Below are 9,884 nucleotides of genomic sequence, written 5' to 3' on the forward strand. Positions count from 1 at the left end.
CCCGGTCGCTTCAGCTGGACACCAAGGCTTTCCACATTGAGCTATACGCTAACATGTCTAATTCTATTAAGACATTTTCATATCGATTTCAGGACCTCACAGATCAAAATGGCAGCTGAATGTTTGTACACTGCTTTCTTATGGACCCCTCATCCTCTCTACCAAATTTCATTGTTGACAGTTCCCTTGTAAGGACTGCCCCGCTCATGCATTCTTCACCCAGAGATATCTTACCAATATCAATGCATCATACAACTAAACAGAATGAGCTGCGTATCTTTGGCATTTACAGATATCAGTTCAGCAGTATCAACATAGCTAATTCTTCTTCTTCTTCTTTTATGACCACATAGGATCACTTTAGTCAGTCCGTCGTTCAGGTCTCTTTGAAGGGATTGTTCGGGCTTTGCGGTCCTCCCAGTACTTCTTCAGATGCTCCGATCTTCGTGCCCTTTCCTCAGTTGAAAATGTGCGTGTTGTTGGTTTGTTTTGTGTAAGGGTAAAGCGGAGGTTTGTATTCTTGATTTTGTATTCAATTTTATCTTATTTTTGGTGTCTTCTGTTGTAAGGCCTATTTCCTTCAGATCCTCTCTTACTTCTCTGATCCATTTACATCCTGTTGTGGTATTTTTTGAGACGAGATTGTGTTGTACTAGTTGTTTCAGAAGTCTCGAGTCCTGCATCCTCATGATATGTCCAAAGAATCCCAGTCTCCTCTTACGCATAGTATCTGTAATGGGTTCTAGCTCTTTGTACACGACTTTGTTAGGTATTAACCGCCACTGTCCATCTTTCTGATATTTTTTGTTGATACAGGTAAAAGAGTGTTTCTGCTGCATATGTAGCTTCCGGTTTTATAACTGTGTTGTAGTGTTTTATTTTTGTATTTATTGATAGACATTTCTTTTTGTAGATATCCCATGTTAATTTTTGTGCTTTAGCTAATCTATTTGTTCTTACTTGGATTGAGATTTTTTCATTTAAGTTATGTGTTATTACTTCTCCAAGATATTTAAACTGAGTTACTATTTTGATTTTATTACCATTTATGGTGACTTCTTTTAGCTGTGTTGGTTTTTGGGGCATAATTTCTGTTTTTTCAAATGATATTTTGAGGCCAATTTTATTTGCAATGTTTTGAAGTTCTGATATCTGGGTTTTTGCTTCTTTTATGTCCACTGCTAGTAATGCTAAATCGTCAGCAAAACCCAGGCAATTTGTTTTGATTTTTCGGCCAATCTTTATTTTGGGGGGAGATTTTCTAAACCATTCCCTCATTACCATTTCTAGAGCACAGTTAAATAATAGTGGTGAGAGCCCATCTCCCTGCCGTAGTCCAGTTTTAATTTCAAATGTCTCTGATGTTTCCCCCCTAAACTTCACTTTTGACTTGGTATTGGTGAGAGTCAATTTTATCATGTTTATTAATTTGGGGTGTAGTCCAAGGTGTCTTAAAATTTTAAACAGAGATTCTCTATGGATGCAATCATAAGCTTTCTTGAAATCTACAAATGTTATCACCATATCTCTGTTTCTTCTCCTGTTATAGTCCATTATCAACTTAAGGCTCATGATCTGATCAGGACAGCTCCTCCAGGGTCTGAAACCTCCTTGATATTCTCCTAGTTCTTTCTCAAGTTGTAAACTTATCCTATTAAGGATGATTATTGAAAATATTTTGTATGTTATGTCTAGGAGAGAGATTCCCCTGTAGTTATTAGGGTCGGTTTTGTCCCCTTTTTTGTGCAGAGGATGAATGAGGGCTGTTGTCCAGTGTACTGGTAGTTCTTCTTTAATCCAGATAGAGACAAGTTGTTGATGGAGGGCAACTTTTGCTGAGGTTCCTGCATATTTCCAGATTTCCGCAAAGGTCTGATCTTCTCCTGGCGCTTTGTAGTTTTTTAATTTATTCAGAGCTTGGTAGACTTCCTTTATTGTGGGGGGGATTGATGTTTTCTGGTGATGTTTTTATCGGGGTGTTGGTGTCCAAATGAAGGAGTTCTGTAGGTTCCTCACAATTTAAAAGCTTGTTGAAATGTTTAGCCAGAATTTCTGCATTGTCTTTATTGTTATGGGCCAGCTTACCATCTTCATCCTTCATCAGTAGGGTCGGGGGTTCATATTTTTGGAGCTGCTTTCTGAAGGTTTTGTAGTAGTCCCTTGATTTAGTTTTACTGAACTGTTCTTCAATTAACTGCAGGGTGTCCTTATGATGTTGTCTTTTTATTCTTCTTAAGACTTGGGTAGTTTCTTTTCTCTGTTTTACTAGCTTTTGATAGGATATTTCTGTCTTTTGGGACTGATGTAATAGCCATGCCTGATGTCTTTTCTCCACTGTTTCATCACATTCACTGTTCCACCATTGGTGTTTTTTACGTGGTTTAATTGGAGCTACGTCTTCTGCAATTTGTTTAAGGTTGTGTACTAAGTCTTCAAGTTTGTCTGTGATTTTTATTTTTTCAGTTGCTTTCTGGTAATTTTTGTTGTTGATTAGCTGGGTAGGATCTATTTTTCTTTTAGTTTTAAGGGCTTGCTTTTGTTGTCTCCTCTGGGGAGCGAGTTTAATTTTAATTTTAACTACGTAGTGATCTGAACCTGTGTCTATTCCTCGGAGGACTTTGACGTTATAGATCTCTTTGTGGTGGTATTTGTCCATGCAGACGTGGTCCAGTTGCCATTCTCCTTTAGTGTAGTCAGGGTGTTTCCATGTTTTGAGTTTTTGAGGTTTCCTCTTAAAACATGTAGATTTTGAGATTAAATTATGGTTTCTACACAGGTCAACTAGTCTCTCTCCATTTTTATTTGTTTTCTTGTGTTCTAGAGTATGCTTTACGTTACTTCCGTGAAAAAGGTTTCTCCTCTACCCGTGAAATAACTTCGGAAGAAAAAGAGATGGGTCGATATGTGATCGTACTCATTGAAAATCATCCCATGGGTGCCAGTATCGTCTCGGAGTCATGTCTGGAGAAAAATGGTGAAAGTGAACGTGATAGTGAAAGCAGCTAAACCTCATCTGCATTATCTGAAAGAGGAGGCAGCACACCATTGCCAGGAACAAGATGTGTTACGGATCCGATTTTAAGCCCCGAGTCTGATTCCCGTCAATGCAGTGAAGAGAGACCGCAGTCACCTAGGAAATCTACTAGTTCAAGCTATGTTTCCAGTCCACAGAAGAAAGTGAAACAAACTGCAGATCTTGTATACACGAGAAAATCTGTAACTTTACGGTTACATAAGTGGGTAAGAAGTGGCTTTTATTAACCACTGTTCGCAGAATTTGTCATTAGGTGATGTCGCTACGACAACTGTATAGGTGGAATAACCAGTTAGATCAGTAAGCCTCATTGAACACAGGAAATTGATGCAGGGCCGATGACCTTAGATGTTAGGCCCCTTTAAACAACAAGTGTCATCATCATTAAATTGATGCATACAAAATTATTTTCTCGCTTTACAGAAGCAAGAAGACTGAAGCGGAATGTATGCGATGAAGACTTGAGACTGTGGGCCTTGGAAATTTCAATGGGGTGAACTAATTTTAGCGCATGTACTAGTTGGTTGAGTCATTTTAAGAAAAAGTATAGAATAAAAGGTAGAAAAATTACAAAATTTGTATCACATACGTATCTGCAAGAAGACGAAAAAGATTAAGTCACAAAGAAATTCGTGGAAGCAGCTACAGAGCGATTTTGAGACTACACCCCTTCTTCAATATACAAATTGGTCAGAGTGGTTTCGTGCGTGAAATGAAAGCAGAAAGGACTCTGTTGTTTGTTGGTGAGAAACATACAGAAACAGTTGTTTAATCAGTTAGTGCACTCACCCATTCATACACAATTATGCCTACAATTAGTATGGCCGGTACTCTTTTCCTGAAATTATTCATTGTACTACAGGAGGCAACTGGAACTCTAGGTCCAAGAGTTTCCAAAGAAATGTTTCATGCCAGAAATATAATTGTAACAGCCACAAAATCCAGGAAATTGGGGAAAAAGGAATTAAAGTATCGGTTTAAAGAGACCTTCTTCCCATTTGCGGAAGAGAAGCGTTTGCTACTGCTAGGTTCCTGGACTACTTATATTGATAAGAGCTGTCTTGAAGACATTCCTCCAGGCAACAGCATAGAAATTCTCCAGATTCCTCCCGGCACTACAGGAAAAATACAGCCCTTGGAAAAGTTTTTCTTCCGGCAGTGGAAAGCTTTGTATCGTTGCTTAACAGATATAGTGCTGACTTGTGAAGACTTCCAATTTGATGTTTATCAGAGAAACAGCATACTGAAAATGCAGTCCTTCATTAATTTCCAATGTTCTTCCCCACAGTTCAAGGACATGATTAAATATTCATGGTTCACAACCAATTATACAATGGAGAGACCTCCCAAGTTTGAAGTGCCTGCGAAATATTGCCATCAAACAAGTAAAGAAAACTGTGAAAAACAATGTGGCCTCACAGTGCATATTTGTCATGCATGGTGCCAAAAATATTTGTGTTTTTAACATGCGATTAACACACCTCATTTATGTTTCACATTTGCTCCATAACAATAAAGTGACCTTGGCGTGTGGCAGCCTGCCAGTTCGTTCTCTCTCTCTTTCCAGCATAACTGCACTCCGCGCCGTGCGAGCCAGCAAGAAGGAAGGGTTGTCCGGTAAGCTGCATTGTCACACAGATTTTGTATCACAATTTCAAAACCTTCCAGTTCGAAATAGCAGCTGAATTTTTGTACATCGCTATTTTATGGGTCTCCTCATGGTCTCTGTGAAATTTCATTGTCGATTTCGATATGACAGTATGGACAGTTCCCTTGTTAGGAAGACGAATACTAACACTGTGCAAATTGGAGTGCAGAACGTTAGAGAAGTTTTGAATTGGTTTGGTTTTGGTCAGATAATACGGAAACGAATAGACTTTAGTTAGGTTCAGTTTGTGCGAGTGAGCCACATATTTCCAAGTGTCTGTACTCGAGTGGACTGGCTACAGTTGGTGACTACTCCATGTCAGGTGTGATCTAACTTCTTGCATTGTACAGCTCTAAGGTACTTGGTAAATCTGTATGATAAGCCAACAGAAATAAATGCGTCACCATGGCCCATTTGACACAAGCAAATGCAAGAGTAGTTTGGTAACACTTCTGGACATGCCACTGTACGTGATGTCTTCAGGGAACCTGTGCTGCCAAAACTTCACTAGAAAAGGTGATGTGGAAGGAAAGAAAGAAAGAAAGGGTATGCTGTGTTAACTGCAACAAGTGCAGCAAGCTCCAATTCAAAGTTCTCTTGTGGACCATTGAAAGCATCCAGAGAAATCAGATCTGATTGAGCGTGCTTGTAGAATGCAGTTTCGATGACATGCTCGTTTGAGAGATATCATTTACACCTGCAGATTCCCTGATTTTTAAGCTGTACGGGAATGACTGCCCTGATTGTTTTGAAGGTAGTAGAACCATATTTATACACAGTAACCCTGCCCACCACAGCATGCGCACCTCATTCTAAACTGCAGTAATTCATGTAACCCCATATAAAAGCCATCTCCTACATTTATCATGTTAGATCCCCCAAATTAGTGGCAATCCCTGTGTAAAGCGTAAAGAAATTGAGCTGATAGACACTAAAATTTCAAGTAACAGAATTCCTCCCACTGAAATTTCCTTCTTGGGACCATGAACCATGTGTAGAAAGGAAAAGTTTTCAGACCAAAATCCTGGCTCAAGTAAAAATAAAGAATGAAGAACCTGCTTCAGCTGTATGTGTGACCTCAACTCAATTTCTAGTGCAGTCAATGCAAGGGACTTGGGTACCCTGATCAGTCAAGACCAAAGAAGAACCTGACCCATCAAGTACAGCTGACCAAAATGTGGTTGCAGGGGCATAACTAACGGGTCCCACAAGGCCTGTCATGCCGGGGGGGGGGGTAGTATCAGAGACCCGTAAAGCCATTCTATAGTACAGTATACCTTAATACATTATTTAATTTATATTTGAAATTTAACTGGTGAGCGTATTCTGTGCCAAATAAAATTATGCAATGTAAAATTTTTCTTTTTTTGTACTGATGTAACATCAAAACATCACCTACAAACTAAAACTTACAGAAACATACAGAGGAGGTTAAATTCATTAGCTTTACTCTCCATTGAAAGTGATGAAACTGGTATTATTAATGTGGAAACTGTGGTTTATGAGCTTCTGTTCATGACACGACGACTCTTCGGAATATAATGATGCATGTCATTTTTTATGAGCTTCAATTACAATATTTTTCTAGTATGTTAGCATACAGTGATTAATGCAGGAAACATTATTTTGTCACTATGTTAGAATTTGAGGAAGGGGTCCCAAAATATTACTTAGCGATTGAGCCCGTCCTTTCTTAGTTATGCCATTGTGTGATTGGCAGTGTGCGCCACAGAAAACCACGTAAGATTGCTATGAAAGATACTGACGTGAGCGTGTTTTATCAGCATCCAGAATATGCCTAAGAGTGAAACAGCTAAAGCCTGGCAGGCACTCTAGAGCAAAGGTGCTCAGCTGGGCACCCATTGAGGCTAGCCCAGTGTGGCCAGGCTGGCCTGATGTAAATGAGGGCAGCTTATGTACATCATTGTTGCAAGACAGCAAATACAGTAAAGTGGAACAGTGACGTTCGATTGTGACTACGAAGCTCTCCTCTTCTACTCTGCCAGGTGTTGACTGGGGTACAGTATTTTTAAAAAAGTACTTATAATCACAAGAAAACCATCATTTTCAAGATATTCCGATTTGATTTATACTGCACTCGATATACACGTCAGTTTTATTTTCTTATATTTATACATTTAAAAAACTGACTCATTATAATTTTTGTGTAACAATTTAGAAAGATACAGGGTTTAAGCGTACAAGCTACAATTTACAATTCTTTGGATGGGAATGGCAGTATTTCTATTTAAAAAAAGTAAAATTCCTGTCATTCATTCAGCAAAACATAATATATTTACATAATTCAACAAGTTTGCTGCTTGATTTTGCACAGTATTGTAGTGTTATGTGTCTTTCTCTGTTCTTCACTGAATTTCTGAAAATAGTATTTAAAACTTATCGGGTATCCGATGATAATGGTAAGGAGTTTCATCATGAGTAGGGACAGATATTTACTATTAAAGTTTAAAGTACAACAGTGTAAATGCATCTAACAAATAGATATACAGTATGTCTTCAAATAAATAACCTAACTGGTGTTACTCCCGGTAAAAGTGATAACACATTAAACTGACAGAGGAAATTACTAACAACTACAGTGGCCAATTCTTTGTGGTCCATCAACTCAAGAATTGAAATGTTCGATAGTTATCCAGGATATTTCTAGATATTTCACATTTGTTTGACAGATTGTGCACTGGGGATTTATTGCTTTAGATAGGCTTGCTTTTCTGCCTAATGCGACTTGCAACGAGCCACCTGACAGACTAAACATTTCAGATATTTCAGAAGAAGGTGAAGAATACCCTGTTTGAACCCAGACAATAAATTGAAGCGGGCGTCCCACAAAGTGATATGATATCGCGGTCTCTACTTCACATGGACATTTCAGAATTTGTGCACGCAGAACTCTTATCGGTATACCAATAACTGGGATTTCTTTCAGTCTTGTATCAGGTACCCAGAGCACAACCGAGCAAAACGGCTATGCGCTTTTAATCATGTAGCCCTTAGTACTCCTGTGAACCATGTGACCTTGCTGCAGTGGGGACCCTTATGCTTCCCTCATGAAGCCGTAGGTGCAACTGAATTGGATGGGTATCTATCGAGAGACTAGACTTAATGAATGGTTCATCCAAGGAGGGGTAGCATCCTTTCGGAATTTGCAAACGCGGCACTCTGGATGATTCACTGATGTGCCCTTGCAGTAATGTTACCATGTCGATACTGCTACACAGCTGAAAGCAACAGGAAACTACAGCCCTGACTAACTCCCGAGGACATGCAGCTCTCTCTGGATAAATAAATGATGTACCGATGATGGCTTCCTCCCTGGTAAAATATTCTGGAGGTAAAATAATCCCCCATTTGGATATCCAGACAGGGACTACACAAGAGGGGCTAATATCAGGAAGATGAATATTGTCATTCTGCACATTGGAGCATGGAATGTTAGAAGTTTAAATCATCGTGGTAGATTGAATAACCTGAAAAGGGAAATGGAAAGACTAAACTTAGATGTAGTTGGTATAAGTGAAGGCAGGAAGAGCAAGATTTTTGGTCAGGTGAGTACAGAATTATTAACACAAATCAAACAAGAGTTGGTTTAATAATAAGAAAATAGGGCAGCGGGTAAGCTACAATGACTAGCATAGTGAAAGGATTATTGTTGTCACGATAGATACCAGGCCAATGCCCACCACAACAGTGCAGGTTTATATGTACTAGTTCAGTGGGTGATGATGGAATCAAAAGTATATATGAGGAGATAAATGATCTAATACAAAATATAAAGGGAGGAGATGAGAATCTAATTGTGATGAGACTGGAATGCAGTGGTCGACCAAGGAAGAGAAGGTAATGTAACAGAATTCGGACTGGGACAGAGGAATGGAAGAGGAAATCGGATTGTAGTATTCTGCACAGATCATAATTCAGTCCTTGGTAATACTTGGTTCAACCCCCTCCCCATAAACGATGAATGTATATGTAGACAAGACCTGGAGGCACTGGAAGGTATCAAATATTTTTTATGATTAGACACAGATTCAGAAACCAGGTGCTAGTTTGAAAGACCTTTCCAGTAGCAGACGTGGTCTCTGACCACAATTTGGTGGCCATGAAATGCCATCCGTATTTGAAGAAAGGAAGGAATGCAAGGAGGTAGGATCTAGGGTAGTTAAAGGAAGAGGGTGCAAGGAATGTTGCACAAGGACTAAATGAAAATAGTGAAGGAAACTCCACAGATGAAGACTGGACAGTCTTGAAGAATGACATCAGTCAGGCTGCTGAGGAAAGGTAAGATCAAGCAAGAATCAGTTGATAATTTGGGAGGTATTAGACCTGATTGATGAACAACGAAAACACAAGAATGCCAAAAATTGAATCAAGTTGGTAAGAGGAGAACCAAAAAGAAAGAAAAAAAAAGTCAAGAATTTTAGGAAATTCTGAAGGGTAGTACGGGTACAATAATGCAAATAGTTAACTGTACCTCGAGGAGTGCAGAGAAGAATGCAGGTGATTAAAAAATGAGGAAGACAGAAAGTATAAGACAGCTAAGGAAGAATGGCTGAAAGATAAGAGGAAGGTCGTATGAAGGGTAGATGCTGCATACAGAAAAAGCAAGGAAAACTAGATGTATGAATATTAAGAGCTCAGACGGAAAGGAAAAGAAGACAAGGCAAAAACATGGCAGGTCCATATCCAACAAGTGTATGTAGGGAGAGAATTTGATAAGGTTCTGGAACAGTAATAGGCTCTTCATGATGTTGATGAAATGGGAGACCTGATTTTGAGATTGGAATTTGGCAGAGCTTTCAGAGAACTAAATAGGAACAAGGCATCTGGAATTGATGACATATCCTCAGAATTAACGGCTACCTGAGGAGAAACCAGCATTGCGAGGTTATTGCATTTATGGCCGGTTTCTGGTACACAGTTACCTGTGAGTTACCTAAATGCACTTGTAACTTTAACTGCGCTGTTAACTTTAATGAGTTTCCGGAAACTTAAATAAAAATTTATAAGCCCTGGTAATAAACAGTACAGTTACCGTCATGTTTAGTATCTCTCGTCCTTCAATAGATGTCTCTACGCAAATGTTTTAGGGTTATTTTGGTAATATCTAGTTACTTTTACTAGCAGAAGTTTTCTATAATGAAAATTGGTTGGCGAACATGTACATAGACATCTCAATCGCAA

This window comes from Anabrus simplex, chromosome 2 (assembly GCF_040414725.1).
Source record: "Anabrus simplex isolate iqAnaSimp1 chromosome 2, ASM4041472v1, whole genome shotgun sequence".
NCBI lineage: Eukaryota > Metazoa > Arthropoda > Insecta > Orthoptera > Tettigoniidae > Anabrus > Anabrus simplex.